This window comes from Eptesicus fuscus, chromosome 7, assembly GCF_027574615.1.
Source record: "Eptesicus fuscus isolate TK198812 chromosome 7, DD_ASM_mEF_20220401, whole genome shotgun sequence".
NCBI classification, from domain to species: domain Eukaryota; kingdom Metazoa; phylum Chordata; class Mammalia; order Chiroptera; family Vespertilionidae; genus Eptesicus; species Eptesicus fuscus.
Window position 1 is genome coordinate 14,079,161 of NC_072479.1, and position 21,264 is coordinate 14,100,424.

The window sequence follows — 21,264 nt, forward strand, 5'->3', positions numbered from 1 at the left end:
TTCCCTTCACTACAGAGAGGAGCAGTACGTTGCTTATAAAAATTGCTGCCACTTCCATCATTGGGGAGGTAAAGCCAGGGGAGGGTGAGTACACGGTAGACCAGCTCCAGCTTTTCTGTCTCCCGGGCTCTACACTCTTCCTGTCTAAATGCCGGGAGCTGGCCCCTCGGCTGCCTTAGAGTGGGTCCAGGTTTACATCCCATTGAAATGCCGGAATGAGTGGTGGTGCTTCATGAGTCCATGTGGTGAATGCAAAACCTCTAGTAGATGCCACCCAAATGGACAAATGTGGTTTAATCTAAGTTATGTTTGGTAAATCCAAACCTTATTTGGATTTTGATAACAAATCAGCTGTAAAAAGATCATTTGAGACAAGTGGGGAAATTTTTTTTAATATATTTTTTTATTGATTTCAGAGAGGAATGGAGAGGAAGAGAGAGATTGAAACATCAGTGATGAGAGAGAATCATTGATTGGCTGCCTACTGCACGCCCCCTACTGGGGATCGAACCCACAACCCAAGTATGTGCCCTTGACCATAATCGAACCTGGGACCCTTCAGTCCGTAGGCCGATGCTCTATTTACTGAGCCAAACTGGCACATGTATATATTATGCAGCACCATATATATTTGTTACATGAATCAGCACAGATGAGGTATCACCTAGACCAGTGGTCGGCAAACTGTGGCTCGTGAGCCACATGCGGCTCTTTGGCCCCTTGAGTGTGGCTCTTCCACAAAATACCACGGCCTGGGCGAGTCTATTTTGAAGAAGTGGCGTTAGAAGAAGTTTAAGTTTAAAAAGTTTGGCTCTCAAAAGAAATTTCAATCGTTGTACTGTTGATATTTGGCTCTATTGACTAATGAGTTTGCCGACCACTGGGCTAGGGCTAACTAGGGAAATTTTTACATGAACTCAGTACTCAGTGAAGGAATTGTTGACTTTGTTAGTTGGGATAGTGTAACATTTTAAGTCCTTATTTGTTATAGATGCATACTAAATATTTTTGTATGAAATGATACACGTGAAATATGCTTTAAAATGCTCCAAAAAATAGTTAGGAAATAGTTGGAAAAGTTGGTAAAATATTGGTAATTATAGGTTCATTATATAACTTCTCTGTTTCTGTTTTTGTTTGAAATGTTTCATAGTAAAGGCATTTAAAAATAATGAAAATAAGTTTCCTCCTCCCTGGTCAAGTGCTCTGAAAAATCTCCAGATCAGAAAATGTATACAACTACTAGGTGTACCAGTTAATGATGCGAATTTTTTTCAATAGATGGAGTTACACATATGTTGATATATATGCGATTTGATATGTATGCTATTTTGTTGTACCGACAGCAAGCTTCAAAACTTCATATGTCAAATTTTCTGAAGGTGTTAACATCATAGATATTTTTACGCTTAAAAATGTCGAATTTCATGCCAAAAAAAAAAAGCATTTGCTGGAAGTTTTAATTCATTACTTTATTTTGAAGAACAGTGCTGCTGAAAGTTATCATATACTTCAGGAAGCTTATGGTGAACATGCTCCATCTCAAGATACTTGTGAACGCTGGTTTAAACGCTTTAAAAGTGATGATTTCGATGTGAAAGACAGAGAACGTCCAGGTCAACCGAAAAAGTTTGAAGACCAACAATTACAAGCATTATTGGGTGAAGATGCGTGTCAAACTCAAAAACAACTTGCAGAAAGATTAAACATTGCTCAGCAAACAATTTCTGATCATTTACAAGCAATGGGAAAGATTTTAAAGGAAGGAAAATGAGTGCCACATCAACTGAACAAAAGACAAATGGAAAACCGAAAAGTCATCAGTAAAATGTTGCTTCAACGGCACAAAAGAAAGTCTTTTTTGCATTGAATTGTGACTGGCGATGAAAAGTGGATTTTTTTTGAGAATCTCAAATGCACAAAATCATGGGTTGATCCAGGTCAACCATCAACATCGACTGCAAGGCCAAATCGCTTTGGAAAGAAGACAATGCTCTGCATTTGGTGGGATCAGGAAGGTGTGGTGTATTATGAGCTTCTAAAACCAGATGAAAACATTAATACTGATCGCTACCAACAACAAATAATCAATTTGAACCACACTTTGCTCATGAAATGACCAGAATGGACCAGAAGACACGGCAAAGTAATTTTGCCTCATGATAATGCACCATCACACACTTCAAAACCATTTAAAGACACGTTAAAAGATCTTGCCTGGGAAGTATTAACCCATCTGCTGTATTCACCAGACCTTGCTCCTTCAGATTACCACTTGTTCTGATCGATGGCACACGCACTTTCTGAGCAGCACTTCAAAACGTACGAAGAAGTGGAAAATTGGGTCTCTGAATGGTTTGCCTCAAAAGTTCTATTGGGGTGGTATCCACAAATTACCTGAAAGGGGGGGTGAAATGTATAGCTAGCGATGGACATTACTTTGAATAAAGCACTTTTGGATGTTTCTCTTGAAATTATCGTGTTTTCTTTGATTACAAAGTCCGAATTATTAACTGATACACCTAGTATATTTTTCTCAAAATGTAGAAATGTGAATATTAGCAATTTACCAGGTGTACCAGTTCATAATGTGATATAAACTGAGTGATCATCTGAATTTTCTCCCAGAAAGGAGAACAGTTTCATCAGTTTCTTGAGTGTAATCTTTATGGGTCACAAGCAAAGGACTAAAGCATGACATTGAAGACAGTAGAGTAAGGTATGCCATTTAAAAATGATCATTTGTTACATTTTTAAAGGCCTTTAGTTAACCATGAAGTACTATATTCGAGTATTTTTATAATAATGCCAGGCAACAGAGGAGAGAAAACAGCAAGATTAGGTTTAACAATAACAACTAAATATAAAAACAGAAAATGCTTTTTTGAGGAGATACAAACATGACAAGTTGACATAAATAGATTCTTTATGGCTTTTAAAAATATTTCTAAATTACTCAAATTATTGCATGACTTGGTTTTTAAATTTTCTACTTTTTAATTTCTTATGACTATAGTCACTTTTTAAATTTTTTAAATTATTCAATTATAGTTGACATTCAATACAAATTAGTTTCAGGTGTACAACATAGTGATTAGACATCTATATAACTTCTGAGGTGATCACCCCAATAAGTCTAGTACTCGCCTGACAACATACATAGTTATTACAGTACTGTTGACTGTATTCCCTATGCTGTACTTTACATCCCCATGAGTATTTTTATAACTGGCAATCACGTTTTACAAGCTAGGAAAGAGAATCAAATTAAGCCAGTCTAGCCCTCTGGTGACCTGGGCCAGAATCACTTGGTTTTCAGCAGGATTATGTAATTATTTAAGTGCTAACAAAGAGATTATAAAATTCTCAATCTACATCTTTCATTAGGAAACAACCAAAAAAAAAAAAAAAAATCCAGTCCTTAAAGGCACATCTTATCTACAAAGGATAGAATGACCCAAAGGATATGCTTGCCAGTCTATCTGAAAAGCATATAGGGAGCTGGCCAATGATTGGTGAGGGAGGAACTATTTTGAAAACTGACTCTGAGATTTTAAAATTTCTGGTTCTGCTGTCAATAAGAAAACAAGTGAAAAAAATTACAGACTGCACGCAAATTGGTCACTGATCTAACCAGGGTCTACCACTTAGAATACAAAGTGAAAGAGACATATTAGAGCTAAGATACCTTAGATATTTCCAAAATAAATTACTTAGTGATAAGAAATCCAACCTACTGCACGTTTTCTTTGCCACAAGAACAAATTGGGGACTGTTTTTTAGAGAAACATTTAACTGAAAAGGGTGCTGGTAAGTGTCCACCACTGAAAAACTCACGGCTTCCCCGTAGCTAACATTGCTGTATGTGTCCATCCAGGCCAGGAGATGAAAGCTAGAGCATATCCTTGTTTGCTCAGTTATCAGCTTTTGGAATGGACCCATTTGGCCATTACAGTTTGGCTATAATTTTGATAAACATCTGCAATTTGCCTGTAGGCATTGGCTTCTGCCCAGTGTCTTAAAGCTTGGTCAGCCCCATCTGTGACCTCTCCTCCTAGGAGCGTCCCCTCGGAGGTTTGCCTAGCAGGTGATTGGCCAGATGAACTGTGGGAGCACTGGGAGTTTCCTTGCTGAACCAGTGACCTGAAAATACCCAGCAGAAATGTCGGGGTGGGGCAGCCTCTTGTGGGATCGTAGAAGGGCCCTCCTTAAACCGAGGCAAGCGCAGCTGCCATCTGTGTCCCTCGTGGCCAGCCTAGGGAAACCTCCAGCTGGCGTGAGGTGGCCTCAGTCCACGTGGCTGTGCACACTGAGCCACAGCATCTGCTGTCCCCAGAGCGCCACCCCCACGATGGCCACAGACCTTGCTTGCTTTAATCTGGTACAGATTTAAGGTTGGTTTGTCTAAAGTGGGGGGAGAAAAAGTGTCTAAGGTAGTCTTTAAAGCCCAGTAATTTCAAAGTGCAATTTGGAGATATCACTCAGAAGTGACATTCTTTCCATGTCTACAACTTCCCTTTCAACTTGATTATCTATTGAAATGAACTTTTTCATAAATGGAAAATATTTCCTGTCCAGCTGGTGTGGGTAAGTGGTTGAGCAGCGACCTATGAACCAGGAGGTCACAGGTTTGATTCCGGTCAGGGCACATGCCCGGGTTGTGGGCTCAATCCCCAGTGTAGGGCGTGCAGGAGGCAGCAGATCAATGATTCTCTCTCATCATTGATGTTTCTCTCTCTCCCTCTCCCTTTTTCTCTGAAATTAATAAAAATATATTTTAAAAAACGAAAAGTATTTCCTAAGCATGTGTTTATTTACTTTCCCCCACTTAGGAACCTAGTATTGGTTTTAAAAGCAAGTTTATTCAACCGTATTATGAAGTCAGTCCTACCACTGGGAGGTGATATAGGACATTAGGACATAAACAGTGATATTTTAGGAAATGCTCCTAGGATTCTGAAACCTTCCTTTAATGTGCCTTTAGGTCTAGGCCAGTGGTCGGCAAACTGCGGCTCGCGAGCCACATGCGGCTCTTTGGCCCCTTGAGTATGGCTCTTCCACAAAATACCACGTGCGGGCGCGCACAGACAGTGCGATTGAAACTTCGTGGCCCAGGTGCAGAAGTCGGTTTTTGGCTCTCAAAAGAAATTTCAATCGTTGTACTGTTGATATTTGGCCCTGTTGACTAATGAGTTTGCCGACCACTGGTCTAGGCGATACCTCATCTGTGCTGATTCATGTAACAAATATATATGATGCTGTATAATATATACATGTGCCCATTTGAATCTCCAGTCTGGTGTACAGACATGTAAAGCCATTATGACAGTGCAGGAGTGAAGTGTATACAGAGGGCAGGCAAATCAGATCTGCGGGATCCCAAGACTTCCTGGACCTCACTGTCGAGACTTGAAGGATGAATAGGAATTAGATTCCATTTGTTGGTAGGGAGGGTATATTCCAGGCTGAAGGGAAGAGCGTATGCAAAGGGCAAAAACCATAGAAAGGAGAGCACATTTGAGAAACCGAAGGTAAGATAGCCCAACAGAAACCGTGTTAGCCCATCCACACGCTTATCAGATGAAAGACATCCTCCATGTGCAGACTGAAGCCAAGGCCAGCCGAGTGCCTGCTTCAGTAGGCTACTCACTGGCTGCTGCTCTCATCGATGGAGTTATATCCTTATCCAGAGTCAATGGTGAGGGCATGACCCCAAACCTGATTATGGCAGTTGTATTTATTATAACTATGAAGCTTATTAGCTATATAAACAAATTAAATGTAAAAGTAAGACTAAAAAGAGACTCATGTCTATGAAAACTAAATTGAACACTTGGAGAGATTCAATAAAAGTGAATTGCTAAAAAAAGTATTTTCTGTCAAATTAGATGAGAATTAAGAGCTACAAAAATTGGAAAAATCAAAGAATCTGTACTCAGAATGCTTTACACTGTTTGTGATTAGTACTATATTTTAAAGAAGCTAGAACTGAAACTCATGCTTGATACATTCTGGGTGTGGCCTGCGTAAGAGAGAAGGCAAAATTCCAGTTAGATGATCATACACGAAGAGCTCTGGTCCTGTATGAAAGCAAAGATGAATTAATTGCACTGTTATATTTTTAAGTTTAATGGCACAAGTGCATGTGTCATTTTTTCTGATTTAGGAGTTGTAGATAGTCTGTCTGCACCTCTGCTGCAGGTGGCTAAAGCAGGATGAAGATGAGGGGAAGGATTGAAAGGTTGAGAGGTGAGTCTGGACTAGAGATCCCACTGAGAGAGGTAAGAAGGAGACTGCCCATTCAGGGCCTCCCGTTAAGGGGACTTTATCTTGGGGGTAACCAGGAACCACAGAGGGTTTTAAATGGAGTGAGATTTCCAGGAGACAGGAGGAGTCGGTTGCTTAATCAAGGAGAGAGAGCCCTGAACTAAGAACGTGACAGTAGTACTAGGGAAATGAAAACTTGGAGGTCGAGCTGATTGTCTAGATATTTTGGGTGCTCCTACCCAGATACCTGAGTTTTAGGAAGCATAGAAGAGGAGAACACAAAAGGGGGACTCAGTCCCATTCCAAGCATGTAAAATTGGAGTGATGATGTAATATCCCAACATTTAGGAGGTAAGGGCAATTTAATCCTAAGTGTTGATGCCATTTCAACTTTGATTTTTAAAAATTAAATGAAATCTAGGTGGGACAGCTAGATGGAGGTATTATCACCACACCCGTAATCATAAGGGTCTAACTTGAGGAGGGAGACCCAGACTAGAGGTGAAGAGACATCAGCAAATAGATGGTTGTTCTTAAAGCTCTAGGAAGGAATGTTACCATCCTGCGTGTATGTAAAAGATGAGAAGAGGATCAACAGTTTTGGGGGACCATTAAAGGAAAAGAAATCCACAAAGAGATAGAGAAGGAATGGCCAGGCCAAGTGAGTAGTGTCCCAGATGTCAGAGGAAGCCAGGCTTCAGAGAGGGAATGGTTGATAATGTCAGATGTAACCAGTCAAGTTAGATACTTACTGCTTGAAAAATACTATTGGATTTAGCAGCCAGGAGTGTGCTGATCTCGACCAAAGCAGTTGCAGTTCACCATGAGGGCAGAGCCAGCATGCAATGAGAGGGTGGCTACACGGTCATGGGGGAAGTTGGGACAGTAGTTTTAGTATAGAGGTGTCTATTTTGCTTAGCTGTGTTGGTTTTCTGAGTTTTATAGCGGAACATTTCCCATACAATCTAGAACTAAATAAAAATGTTATTTTTGGTTGGAATATTAAAAACATTTATTTTGTATTTATTTTACTATATCTGAAAGCTCAACATGATTGTGTGTTAATTTTACTAAATATTTTTAATATGTTTTTATTGATTTTAGAAAGAGTAAGGGAGAGGGAGAGAGAGATAGAAACATCAGTGATGAGAATTAGCTGTCTCCTGCATGTCCCTTACTGAGGATCAAGCCCACAACCCAGGCATGTGCCCTGACCTGGAATCAAACCATGACCTCTTGGTTCATGGGTCGATGCTCAACCACTGAGCTACACCAGCTGGGCCTTTACTAAATAAATTTGAAAGAAGCAGTAATGTTACGTATATATCAGAAAGTTCTATTCCTTGATGATGTAATATCCCAACATTTAGGAAGTGGGGGGAATTTAAACCTAGTAAGTGTTTATGCCATTTCAACTTCGATTTTTAAAAATTAAGTAAATTGAATTATAAGAAATTACTGGAGCACATTTTTTGAAAAGTCTTGCAACAAAATTAATAAAGTTATTAAAAACACTTTAGGTTTAGCTTTTACTTAGTCAAAACAAAGAAAGGTTTTTTCCCCCTTTTTTGTTTAATTTATCTTTATTGTTGAAAGTATTACAGATGTCCCCTTTGTTTGATTTGTTTTCTTTAGGCGTTAGCAGTACTATCCTCACTAGACGTTCATTGGACAGTAGCACAACCCCAAGATGAGGATGGCTGATTTTTTTTTCCCCCATTGATCCCCTCCACCCTGCACCCGCCCCTCCCAGGCCTTCACCACTCTATCGTCTTTGTCCATGGGCTATGCTTATATGCATATAAGTTCCCTTGTTAATTATTCCCCCCTAACTTCCCACGGGTTTTTCTCCTTTGCCTTAGTATTTTTTGTTGTTGATCCTACTTCTAATTTGTTGGAAACAACAAATTTATTGATAGTTCAGTTAAAAACAGTTCAGAACATATTTCTGTTTTTTCCTTAGTATGATCAGTAGAATAATACGTTAAGAATACTTGATTGCTAGACCTAATGAGTTAGACAAGGAAGGGGACTCATACAATGATTCTGGCATTGTTCTATTCCAGTTACTGTTAAGAAAGTTAATTCTGTTATTAGCAGACCTTTGGGTCAAAAAAACACAATTAAATCCCAGTCTTCTCCTGACTAGCTCTGTGACTTTGGGTAAGTTACTTAACCTGAAAGTCTCAAGGTTCTCTTTTGTCCTAGGAGATATTATGTTATACACCCACAGATAAGTGAGAACGACCTGGTACACAGTAAGCGTGCAGTAAATATTAGCTGCCATTACTACAAAGAACTAAATGGAAGCATTAATTACACAGGGAGCAAGGGCAGTGGTGAGCAGTGAGCCATGTTTACAGCCAGAGTACTGAGTTATTTATTTAACTACACTAACCATTTTAATCATAGGTGAGTCACTTAATCTAATGAGTAAAAAGCCATAGGGCACCAGGAGTGTATATAGAACAATATTCTATTATTATTGTGTTATTATCCCAATATAGGTTAAACAGATTTAAAATGCATACACTGAGGTTATTAGAGGGGGAAATTTTCAACTGAATCTTTTCTGTTGATTCTCTTGACCCAAAATGTTTTTGAAATTATTTTAAACACAACATAAAACCTTCTTGTCTGATCTCTTATGCTTGGATTATCTCTTTCTGCATTTGATTTTCTTTCTTTTTTTGTTCATCTTCACCTGAGGATATTTTTTCCAGAGAGAGTGGAAAGGAGGGAGGTAGGTAGAAAGATAGATAAAGGGAGTGAGAGAGAGAGAGAAGCAGAGAGAGACACATCAATTGGTTGTCTCCTACATGTGCCCCGACCGTGGCCAGGGATTGAACCTGCAACCCTTTGGTGTGTGGGCTGATGATGCTCTAACCATTATAAACACCAGCCAGAGCTCTGCATTTGATTTTCAAACGTTTTCTTTCAGTAATGAATCAGAGAAAATAGGAAATCAGAACTTACACCCTGTTGAGAGTGATAGTAACAGAATTCTTGGGAAAGCTGGTTGAAGTATTGGTGACATAATGCTTTGATTGTCAGGTTCGGATATCGTGGGTCTGACCGAATAGTTTCTCTTCTCCCTTTCCCATCTCCCTTTATACTCTAACTAGTAGCCCATTTGCAGGAAGAATCCTGCAAGCAGCTGCTGCAGCCGTGTGCGCTGCCGCTGCCGCCGCCGTTGCATCCACTGCTGCCCGCCCCGCCCTGCCCCGCTCCGCTCTGCCCTGGTTTTTCCTCTGGCAGCCACCTTGCTTTCTGCTTTTCCTCCCTCTTCCTTCTAAGTTGTCTTCAGTCTTCACTCCTCCCTCCCTCAGCATATGCAAATTAACCACCATCTTTGTTGGGTAATTTGCATACTCGCCCTGATTAGCTGGTGGGCGTGGCTTTGCCTGGTGGACGTGGCTTGGGCGTAGCTAAGGTGCGGTCAATTTGCATATTACTATTTTATTAGGTAGGATACCAAGAAGCAGTGGCGTCATTGGCCATATTTATTTGTAAAACAAGATAATTCAGTTAGCTTGTCTTTAGGCAAGTACTTTGGTAAAAATGTTTTCCTAACTGCAAACACTGTGCACATTAAAATCACTTCCTTCTGACTGTGCTGTTGAGACGAGTGTGAATCCCATAGTCAGGAATTTAGAAATTAGGAAGGGTTCCATATATAGAAACAAGTATTACAAATAAAATATTGAGCATTTTCCAGCAAAGTCTTGACATTATTATCTTCTAACAGTTAAAACATTCTCAGTTCTAAAACTTGTATTTGTTCTTATCTTTCTAAACTACTAGAGTCTTCAAAATATCATGCGTCTAATACTACATTCCAGAAATTTGATTTTAAAAGTCAGAGGAAGGAGAGCAAGAGATCTAAACAACTGGCAAACAACCACCAAGTGCCCGTACTCTGTACATCTTACTTGTCTTACAAACGAGGAATCCAAGACTTAAAAATGTGCAGTAAATTTCCTCTCTCTGCTAAGCAAGATTTAAGTCACAGTAGTGCAGCTGGCGTCCCAACCAGGTCAGACTGGCTCGAAAGCCCAGATTGGTTTCCATTCACTGTCGTTGAGGTGCTGTGTTTTTCTATCACAAACCACAAAATTATTCCACCTATCTGCAAAAAGTATACTTGTTTGGCAGTTTTAAAGAAGATGCCTTCCTGAAACTATAGTTATATGTCAGTTATATCTCGTTTTTACAAAGATCACACCTTAACAATTGCCTTTTATTAAAACAAAGAAAAGTGAAACTCATCTAATACCCATTTTGTTCTTGTTATGTTTGAAATATGCTCAGTCCTAAGGACCCAAAGACAAATGGATACAGGAAAGGTGAACTGCGTTCTAGGCCTTGAGGGCGACAGAGCCGCGTGTGCGCCCAGAGGGCAGGAAAAGCAGTGGTCCTATAATTATGGCGGCACCTGTCTTTTAAAAGATGACTTTGTATTTGCTTTTGAATTTATCTAAAAGTTCTAGTCAGTGCCCAGGAAGAGTGTCTTTTCTGGCGTCATTTTTAGGGTGGTTGGGGCACGGAGAAGGTGTAAAAATGATGGTAGGGTGCACTGAAGTCAGTGAGAACACATTTTCCATTATTTTCTGTGTTCATGTTCACATAACCCCGGGTTGAAAGAAATACCTTTGAAGATACAAAGAGAGGCACACATTCATCCTCTGGCTTTAAGTGCACACTGCATGGTCCTCACACAGCATGTCCTTGTAACCCTGCCCCATTTCCTGTGTGCTCTGTGATTGGGCCTTCCCCTTTGTGGTAAGGCGCCTGGCTGCTGACTGAGGTTTCAGTAAGACATAAGTGGAGCCTGCCCAGCTGGTGGGCTCAGTAGTTGAGCATCCACCTATGAACCAGAAGGTCATGGTTCGATTCCCCGTCAGGGCACATGCCCAGGTTGTGGCTCAATCCCCAGTGTGTGTGTGTGTGTGTGTGTGTGTGTGTGTGTGTGTGTGTGTGTGGCGGGAAGGGGGGGGGTTTGCAGGAGGCATCCAATCAATGATTCTCTCACCCTCTCCCTTCTGAAATCAATAAAAATATATTAAAAAAAAAAAAAGACCTAAGTGGAGCCTGCCTTGCCCATACATGAGTAGGCAGTATTCTGAAACTGGGTGCAGTTGAACATCATTGTGTGCTAGAAAATGTTGTATGTTATGCTAAGTGTCTCTTATATTTTTTCTGGAAAATAATATAATTGTGACCTGTAAATTAATAATGCTTGTCTTTAATCCATTCAGGAAAAAAGGTATTGCTCTGCATACACAATTATTTATGCTAATGAACAAGGGAGCTTTGGTCTGAATACCTATGGCCAAGTCCTGTTAAGGGATCTCCCATTCCAGCCCCCTGTTGGCCATGGGGCAGCACATGAATGTACATAAAACCCTTGCTATGTAATTCTTGATTCTGGGTAGTCATGACGTATATGGGAACTTGGACTGGGGCTCAGTCCAGCCAAGGGTAAGGGGGGACCTTGGTTCTTGGCTGATGTGGTATCTGTCCTTAAGCCCATTTTCTAAAATTGACAGTAGTGCTGTGCCGAAGAGTAGGATTATTCCTGCTATCCTGTGCCTGTCCTGTAGCTCTTGGCAGTGAGGCTGTGACGAAACCTAGTGGGGACATAAAGTTCCTAAGCTGTTCATAGGTTAAGGACACCTCTATACCACACAGAGAGGTTACTGCTTTGGTGTGAAGCATTGGCAGCTGGGAAACTTTGGTTGATGAGCAGATAACCAATGCTAGGGATCTTTCTACATAAAGTAGCAAAGTGATCATATGAAAAATTCCATACCACATTGTACTTAAAATAAGACAGTAACAGAAATTTGGAGCTAAATGGAATTTTAATGACTACCTAGTCAATCTCAAGAAGCAGTCCTGGAGAGAGAAGTCCGGTGGTTTGTGTTTGAGGCACCATTACTAACTTAACTCCCTGACAGTTTTAGGGCATTTCTTTCCATATGTATGTATGTAAACATATATAAGTTTCAGGGCCACTTTGCTGAAAATTTCTATATCTATAGAATAATTTCTGTACCTACAGAGTAAAAATGATCATAACATCTATTTGTTTTTAATTTTTATCTTGTCTGATTTCTAGATATTTGGTATTAATCTATAATTTGGGTTTCTCCACTCTCCTTTGGGATTGATGCCTTTGCTTAATTCTTTCAGTGTTGCCAGTAACCAATGATTGTGACTTCCCAGTCCTATCTGGGTAGTAGAGCGGTTGGTATCTTATCCAAGGAGAAGAGATTAGTGCATATGTTGGAGGGGTGGGGTTTAAGACTTCAACCATGCTTACGAATTTTTGTTGGCACTAATCACTTAAAAGCTAAAAGTCAAACCTTTGTAGCTTCTTCCGAAATATCTTAGAAGGGTTATTGGGTCAACATCCTTTGAGAAGATGCCTCATTTAAATACAGTTTTTGTGTATTTACTTTTCCACTTTTTATCTTTATTTTGTTTTAGGTGTACTGTAAAGTACGTTTATTTAGTGAATGCCTTCTTTTTAAGATCTTAAAATCCAAAGGATCTTACTCTAGTGCCCTGACCCCATCTCTGGATTTAGAAAAAGTCCTTGGGAGACAAAAGCTGTTCTGCTGTAACAGCTGCTAGTGAAAAGTGAAAAAAGCAAACAAACCGTTGAGGTGATACTAAGGAAATGTGGCAAAGGGATTTTTTTTCTTTGTGAGAACTTGCAATTTTAACCAAAAAGGAGGAGGAGGAGGAGGAGAAAGCAAGCAAAAGAAAACACTGTGGGTTTTATTTGCCTCGTGTTGGAATTTAAGCTTTGTTAGAAAGGATACCCATCACAATTAATTCCCACTTTCCACTGCTTTGTATCTCAATGTTCAGCACTTCACCTCTTCATCCTGAATTCTTCCCATTCATTCCACTGTCTTCATTAGCTTTTGACTTGATGAAAACGCTTAGCAGCATTCAGGATGTTGCCTCAGAGCAAAGAGTTTCTTGACTTTCCTAGAACAACACTTCTCAAACCTGAAGGTGCATTTGCATGCCCTAGATCATATTGAAATGCAGCCTCGATTCCAGGGGCCCAGGTGTGGCTTGAGAACCTTCACTTCTAACTAGCTCCCAGGCCCTGCCAGTGCTGCTGATCTGTGACCACAGTCTGAGGAGCTGCGCCATAGATACTTTAATTAAGCACCACCTTTATTGAGAATAGATATGCTCCTATCAGATGATCTACTAACCATTTAAAAAATGTGGCTCTTTGAAGTACTTTTAAAAAAAATAGTTGCGAAGGGAAGATTTGAAGGCAGTCTGGTTTTGCGAATGATTGTGTGCATGCGCACACATTTGTTGTAGATTGCTGAAGCCCTGAGTTCCCCAGAAAACCTCCCTCAGCTGGGTTGAAGGGTGGGATGCACCCAGTCAATAGAAATAGCCACAAATATTTGATGGTAAGAAAGCTTACAATATAGCACCTTGTCAACATAGATATGATAACTAATAATAGCTTTGCCTACTGAGTTCACGCTGTGAATTTTGTGGAAATTTACACATATTATGGACCATGGGTTTTTCAGAGTAGCAGCAGCTTGATTGGTAACATTTAATAATCCCTAATGAAGTGTCAATATTGTCCTAAATACTTGGTAATATGTTCTCAATAACCCAATAAGTGCCATTGGTCATTCTACAGATTGGAAACAGCTACCTAGAGATTTGGAAACTTTCCCTTAAGTAGTTGTGGTAGAGTGGATTTTGAACCTAGCTGGTCTGACTCACTCCACAGCCCATCACAGTAAAGATGCATTTCCTAATCAGCACTATCTTTTTTTAAATCAACATTTATTGAGGGATGACCATGTGATCTCTACTTTGCATATATTATCTCATTGTTCGCAAAGTTCCTGTTAAGAACAAATTGAAGGAAACACAGTTTGTTAACAATTGTTTTACAACATAAAGACTTGCTCATTGTAGATAACTTGGAAAATGCCAAAAAGTGTAAAGGAAATAAATAATCCATGTTATCTGGAGAAAACTTATTTTAGGAAAAAAAGCAAAAACAATTTCTTCATTATAGAGCATACAGGGTGTCGCGCCAAAAATGTATACACACTTCGAAAGCTGATAGCTCAGTTTTGAAAATGAAATGTATTTTAATAAACACTGCTTTATAATTATTCAAAGTGTGTGCATACATTTTGGGGGGATACCCTATATATACTTTATATGGTAAATGACATACCTATCATTTTCACATAGTAAAAGGTACACATTCACATATATATTTTTAAACAAAATTCCTCTTTTAAAGTGATTTCATAAATTAACAGTTAACATAATGCACTATCATAACTCAGATTTTTGTCATGCCATACATAGTGTGCAATCCCAACTCCGTTTTTGAACTTAGCAACCTCCCTGCTATTTTTCTCCAGTAAACAGATACCTTTTTAAAAGCTCTCTGAAAATCTAACTGGGGCTTTGGAATTGTAACGAAAAGCAGCAAACGCATTCTTTCCACCTTCACGGAGGGTTGTTGACTGCACCTGATACGCTGTGAGAGTGTGTGGGTTTGGCATGTGCAGGTTTGCCTTAGTTTAGAATTTCCTCCCTGGCATCCGGAGATGTCTGGAGCCGCCAGCCTCGGAGTTGCTGAGCGGTGAGCGCTCAGCAGGCTCTGGCTGGCGTGGTCACAGGGAGCCAGCGTCAAAGCTGTGAATAAGCAATTTCTGCAGTTCCGGAGCGAGAGCCTGTGAGCTTCTTGGGATGCTCAGTCATACCCCAGACCTGCTCCGAGTGAAGCTGTTTTTCAAGAAGAAGGATGGTAGCTAGAGGGGAAATAGCAAGATTTTGGAGTTTGGAAAGCCTTCACATGGGTATGTATGCAGAGAAAGAATTGTTTTGTTGTTGATTTGACTCTTTCCTTTCTGAGTTGCAGTGCTATCTGCCTTTGCTGCTGCTTGTCAAATGCGTGCGTGTGTGAAAGCTCATTTGTCCTAGTTCCGTGTCCCGAGCATAGTTTTAGTTGTAGACATAGTAAAGCAAAGACATTGATTTTGTTTATGGCAGAGCAGTTAGAAGGATATAGAGAATAATAAGAATCAATAATGGATCTGGCTTTTATTGTGCTGGATTTTGCTTCTGTTACATGGAATTTCTTTGTACAAGTGTTTACTGTCGGATTCTGTAAAAATGTGCCTTGCTAATCTGGGGTGGGTAAGGTTTATGGCTGTGGATTGATTTTTGAGAAATACTGTTTTCAAAAATGACATTGCCCATTATTCATTTATTCCATGGTTTCCGCAATATTTTTGTGAGTATTGTCATTTATACTAGTTTCTATTTAAATGTGAAAGAAATGTGGTACTCTCCTCACACTAGGGAATTGTAAATTGCAATCCATGTTCTTAAAAAGAAGTAAGAAAAAATACTTCACTGAAAGAACTTTAGCTGACTGCTGCACATGGGTACAATATATGCTTTAAAGAGTCTTGCCTCTGTTTTTGCCTTAAATCAATGCCAATAACTCACTGAGTGCATGAGAACTGTAGCTGACAGCTTGAAGGCAGCCTGGGCCTTGCCAGAGCAGTCCAGTTGGTAGTTTGTGCTTCTTCCTTGTTTTGATTGGTTTTCTGTGCTGGCTGAGAACAGACAGGGATGTGGTTATGGCTTCTATATATGGCAGATTAAAAACAAGACCAACATGTACTCCATTTCACTAACCAAAAGTTAGAAAAAGAGAACAAAGTTGCCCAGTGATGTCTGCATGCAGAACATAAGCCTGCTTACAGAGTAGCTGTGCTTGTGGACTTGAGTAACTGGGTATATGGTCCCAGTGCCCATCATGGCTCCCAGTGTCATGGAGGAGTGTGGGCTCATCTTGAGTCTGATCGGTGTAGCTGTGTTTATTCCAGCCAAGTGAGCAAAGCCAGTGCGGAGGTGAGCAGAGGCGGCCAGGCGATCAGTGATGGTAGCCCCGCCATCCTTCTGCTCCTCCCCCAGCATTCCTTCACTCCCAGGGCATGATTCCCGTTCTTTCCACACTTGGGCACAGGCCGAGGGAAGGCTGGCCTAGCCTCTGGCTCTGAGTGGTATGATCTCGGAGCTGGAGACCCAACATGTCAGAAGCTGCTGTGCAAAGCTGTGCACGCTCCCCCTCACCAGTACCATCAGGGCTCCTGTGCTCAGGCCCTGCCATCGTAAGTGGCTCTGTTCCCTTGATGAGCCTGGCTGTGAGAAAGGAGCTCACTGCTTCTCCGACTTGGAAGACCGGTTCAGTCTGTTCCTGAGACTAGGCGTACGTGTATTAAAATAGAAATGAGCCCTGGCTGGTGTGGCTAGTTTGGTTGGAGCATCATCCCATGCACCGAAGGGTCATGGGTTCGATTCCCGGTCAGGGCACATGCCCAGTTTGTGGGTTCAATCCCTGGTCAGGGTGAATATGGGAAGCAAGCAACCCATCGATGTTTCTCTCTCCCTTCCTCCCTCCCTCTCCCTTCTCCTACATCCCTCTCCCTCTCTCCCTCGCCCTTCCTCTCTCTCTAAAAATCTATGGAAACGTATCTTCTAGTGAGGAATTTTTAAAAAATGGAAATGACAGCAAAATTCCAGAATAGGAGGAAGCTGAGCTACTGACTGAGGGCCCTCAAGCCATTGTGCTCCCAGGAGATAGTGGAGGGAAGACTGGGGGTGGATGACTGACCAGGGCTCATGGCCCAGACCCTCCTGCCTTTCCAAGGCCCTGAACCCATTTTACAGGCCTATATGACACAACTCTAGGACAAGTTTTGGCTTTAACTTGAAAAGAGGGAAAATTATTCATAGGTAATTTAAAATAAAACTCACTAAACCATTTATAGAAACAAAACACATTTTCAGGCTTGATGTAAATTAAGCTCAGTCAGGAGATAACTTACTCCTCTCACTGCTTTGGGCAGCAGAAGTCAGCAGCGACCCTAAGGTGAGCACAGATGGAGGGAATTATGTCCAGGAGGCCCTTAGACACGAGACAAGTTATCAGTGAAGGTTAGCAAGTCCACTTCTAGGAAAAGATTCAAAAGTACTGTATGCAAAGTGATTTGGAAGTCTAGATTAGGCATGATCGTGACTTTCCTGACAGTGTCCATTTAAATTCTAGAGTAAAAGATGTTTCACTCTCTAATTCAGCCAACTAACCCTGACTGACACGCAAGTTCTTATCCCTGAGAGCATCAGCATTGGGGTTGGATATTAGGAGTTAGACACATAAACAGCTAGTGAGAATATTTTAGTTCAACAGCTTACATATAATAGCAACATAATTGTGGTAAATATTTTTAAAGAGGTAAGTCCAACATGCTTCTAGGACATTAAAAACAGATCATGACCACAGAGGATCGGGTAATAACGGAGGAGAGCCGAGAAATCTCGGATCCTATCTTAAGAAGTGATGGCTAGACTGGGAGGGGGAGTCGGAATTTGATCACCTGTTTGGGGTGGGAAAGTGGCTCCAGGTGGAGAGGTAGCATGGACAAAAGGATTTTGTCCTTTTTGTTAATACTGGGAACTCAGTGGCACAGGCGCAGCTAAAGCAGAGGTTTTCAGCCAATGAGATCAGTATCCATTGCCTTCCAACTTGTGGCTTGCTGCAGGGACAGGCAAAAAAATGAAGATGTCCTAGAATGTAATTGAGCAGGTAGGTTTAAGTGTAGTCTTAAGTTCCCTTGCTTAGCCAGGCATCAGAATCCTGGGAGAGCTTTTGAAAATACATTCTCAGCAAACTTCCTCTCCTCCCCTCCCCTCTCCTCTCCTTCCCTCCCTTCAGCTCCCCTCCCCTCGCCTCCCCACTCCCCTCGAGAACCTAATTCCCGTGTCCATCGAAGGCAGGAATCTTTATTTTTCTAAACGTGCCCCATGTGATTGGAGGCCATCGGCCCTGGGAGTTTGGGAACCATTGAAGAGGAATGGTCCTGGAAGTGGTGTAGCATGTTTGCCATTGAAGGTCGCTCTCCTATGACCAGTTCGTTCCCTCTGTGTATCGCCATGGCTTGAGAGTCCCCGTGGTGATCAGGGTGTGGGCTCTTAGCTTCAGCCCAGACAGCAATGGCCTTGTGAAAGCTGCTCGTGGCCCTGAGTACCAGCTGCCTGCCTTCTGCCTGCGTTTGCCATTTCCGTTTGAAGATGGGAAGCGAGAATGAATGGCTTATCTCAAACTTGAGGAAGTCTGTCAGCAGGTTTTCTAAAAGAAAGACATGTTTTTAACAGATTATTCTAAGTGTGGGAATTTCCCTGCAGTCTGTCTAGATTTAGTGAGGGAAATCCCCATGGAGGAACTGCAGGGCTGGGGAGAGTGCTGCTCTGAGGTCATTAGTGTTGGAGATGGCCTGGGCCCTTCATGAAAATAGCCAGTGTCCATATTGCCTTCCTGCCAACTGCCTGGTTGTGAAATCCAGTTCTTACCTTCCTTTTATTTTACAAAACCCTTCCACACCTACCCCGCCACATGAGACAGGTGAGACAGTGGCGTAGAGCCTCAGGGAGGTCAGGGCCTCTTCCAGCTCGCCTCCCTGGGGCCCAAAACAAGGGCTTTGAAGTCCAGTGCTTTTGAAATTTTGTCTCTGAACAAAAGCCCTTAAAATGAGCAAAAATAAACCAAACAGCAAAGAGACCTGTTGTATGTCCTGAGAAAATCTCCCACCAGGACCTGAGCTGAGGGCCTGTTTTTTCTATGGGCATAACTCCTATAGGAAGTCCTTATCCTTTGGCACGTGTTGTACAATAGTTGTCCATTGTTGGTGATATTTGATATTTCCTGTCATAAAAATTCACCTTCATAATCAGTTGTCAAGTTTCATCCCTTCACAAATAAATGTACAATCTCAGTTCAGACAGAAGGATGTCGTAAGTTTTCTGAGGAGTTGTGGAAGCTGTTTATTGCTGGCATGTTTAAAGACATAAACAATCTCCAATTGTATTTGCAACAGTGCTACTGACTGAAAGACGGGCCTATCTTCTCTGGATCGGCATTTCTCTCCAGGGCTGGAAATGTGGGTGGACACCTGCTCATGCTGCTGCCTGCAGCCTGGGAAGTGATCAGGTCATTTGGGGAGTAATGAAAAACACTGAGCTTGGAGGTGAGAGGAGAACTGAGGGCTGAATCTTAAGATAGAACTGTGTGGAGCAGGAGGCTAGTAGGATAAATGGTGCCACACAAAGAAGGTGCCCAAATACAGTGTCTAGGAGACCCGACATGGCAGCCCTTCTGGAATACTGTTAACTATGATGACTAAATAGGAATGTTAAAAATTCACTTTTTACAAATTTAGAATATCTATATATTTAAAAGCCAAGCAACCGGAACGACAGAATGACCTGTCGCTATGATGTGCACTGCAGGGGCCAACTGGTCCGATCAGGCCCTAATCGGGCCCCCCCAACTTCCCGTGGCCCCTCCTCCCATCAGCCCAGCCCCGATTGGCCCGCATTGAGGCAGGCTGGCCAGGCCCCACCCATGCACGAATTCATGTACCAGGCCTCTAGTTTATACATATATACCTATCTATGGAAAAGGTACATTGTCTCAGAACTGTCCATAGCCAGAAGTATGTGCTAAAAATCCATATGCAGAACTTTTAGATGATAAAAGATGTTCTCACTGGGCTTGACTACAGCTTGTCTACCCTCTTATCATTATGTCTAGGAATTTGGAGTTGTAAACGTGATTTCAGTTTGCAATAGTCTTTGCTCCATGTTTGCAGGGTCATTTTCTTATTTTTTCCAAAATATATAATATATACTTTGTAATACTTTCAACAATAATTCTTTATTATTTTGTTAACTTTTTTACATTTTGTTTATTTTTGTTTATAAAGTTTTACATATGTCTCCCTTTTCCCAATTGACACTCCCTCCCTCCCCCCGCCGAGCCATTCCCACCCCGGGCAAGCCCCCATCACCCCAATAATTCTTTATTATTGAAAGTATTGCATATGTTCCTTTTTCCCCCACCATTGACCCCCTCCAGTTCTTCCCCTGTGCCCCAAGCCTTCAGAACGCTATAGTCTATGTCCATGGGTTATACACATGTGCATACAAGGTCTTTGGTTGATTATCTCCCACCCACCCTCCCCTGCTTTCCCTCTGAGATTCCTCACTCTGTTTCATGCTTCCATGTCTCTGGATCCACTCTGTTCATCAGTTCATTTTGTTACTTAGATTCCACATATGAGTGAGATCATGTGATATTTGTCTTTCTCTGACTGACTCATTTCACTTAGCATGATACTCTCCAGGTCCCTCCATGCTGCATAGTATTCCATGGTATAAATGTACCACAGCTTTTTTGTATACTCATCTATGGGCACTTGGGTTGTTTCCAGATCTTAGCTATTGTAAATTGTGCTGCTATGAACATAGGGGTGCATACATTCTTTCTAATTGGTGCTTTGGGTTTCATAGGATATATTCCTAGAAGTGGGATCACTATGTCAAATGGAAGTTCTATATTTAATTTTTTTAGGTAATTCCATATTGTTTTCCATAATGGCTGCACCAGTCTGCATTCCCACCAGCAGTGTACTAGGGTTCCCTTTCTCTACATCCTCACCAGCACTTGTCATTTGTTGATTTGTTGATGGTAGCTAATCTGACAGGTGTGAGGTGATACCTCATTTTTTTTTCATTTGCATCTCTCTGATGATCAATGACTTTGAGCATTTTTTTCATATGTCTCTTGGCCATCTGTATGTCCTCTTTGGAGAAGTGTCTATTTAGGTCCTTTTCCCATATTTCAAATTGGATTGCTTGTCTTCCTTCTGTTAAGTTGTACGAGTTTCTTATATATTTTGGATATTAACCCTTCATCAGATGTATCATTGCCAAATATGTTCTCCCATACAGTGGGCTCCCTTTACATTTGTTGATGGTTTCTTTTGTTGTGCAGAAGCTTTTTATTTTGATGTGGTCCCATTTGTTTATTTTCTTCTTAGTTTCCTTTGCCCCAGGAGATGTATCTGTAAA

General features: G+C 41.2%; 1 protein-coding gene and 1 non-coding gene across 2 annotated transcripts in view; one reads left to right on the forward strand and one right to left on the reverse strand.

The window, feature by feature from the left end:
* Positions 1-21,264, forward strand: part of SPATA13 (spermatogenesis associated 13) — a 96,344-nt gene that overhangs the window by 47,060 nt on the left and 28,020 nt on the right. The window lies entirely within an intron of this gene.
* On the reverse strand, positions 7,855-7,968 carry LOC114227008 (U4atac minor spliceosomal RNA). Its single transcript, XR_003613095.2, has one exon. It is a non-coding gene; the product is annotated as a U4atac minor spliceosomal RNA (small nuclear RNA).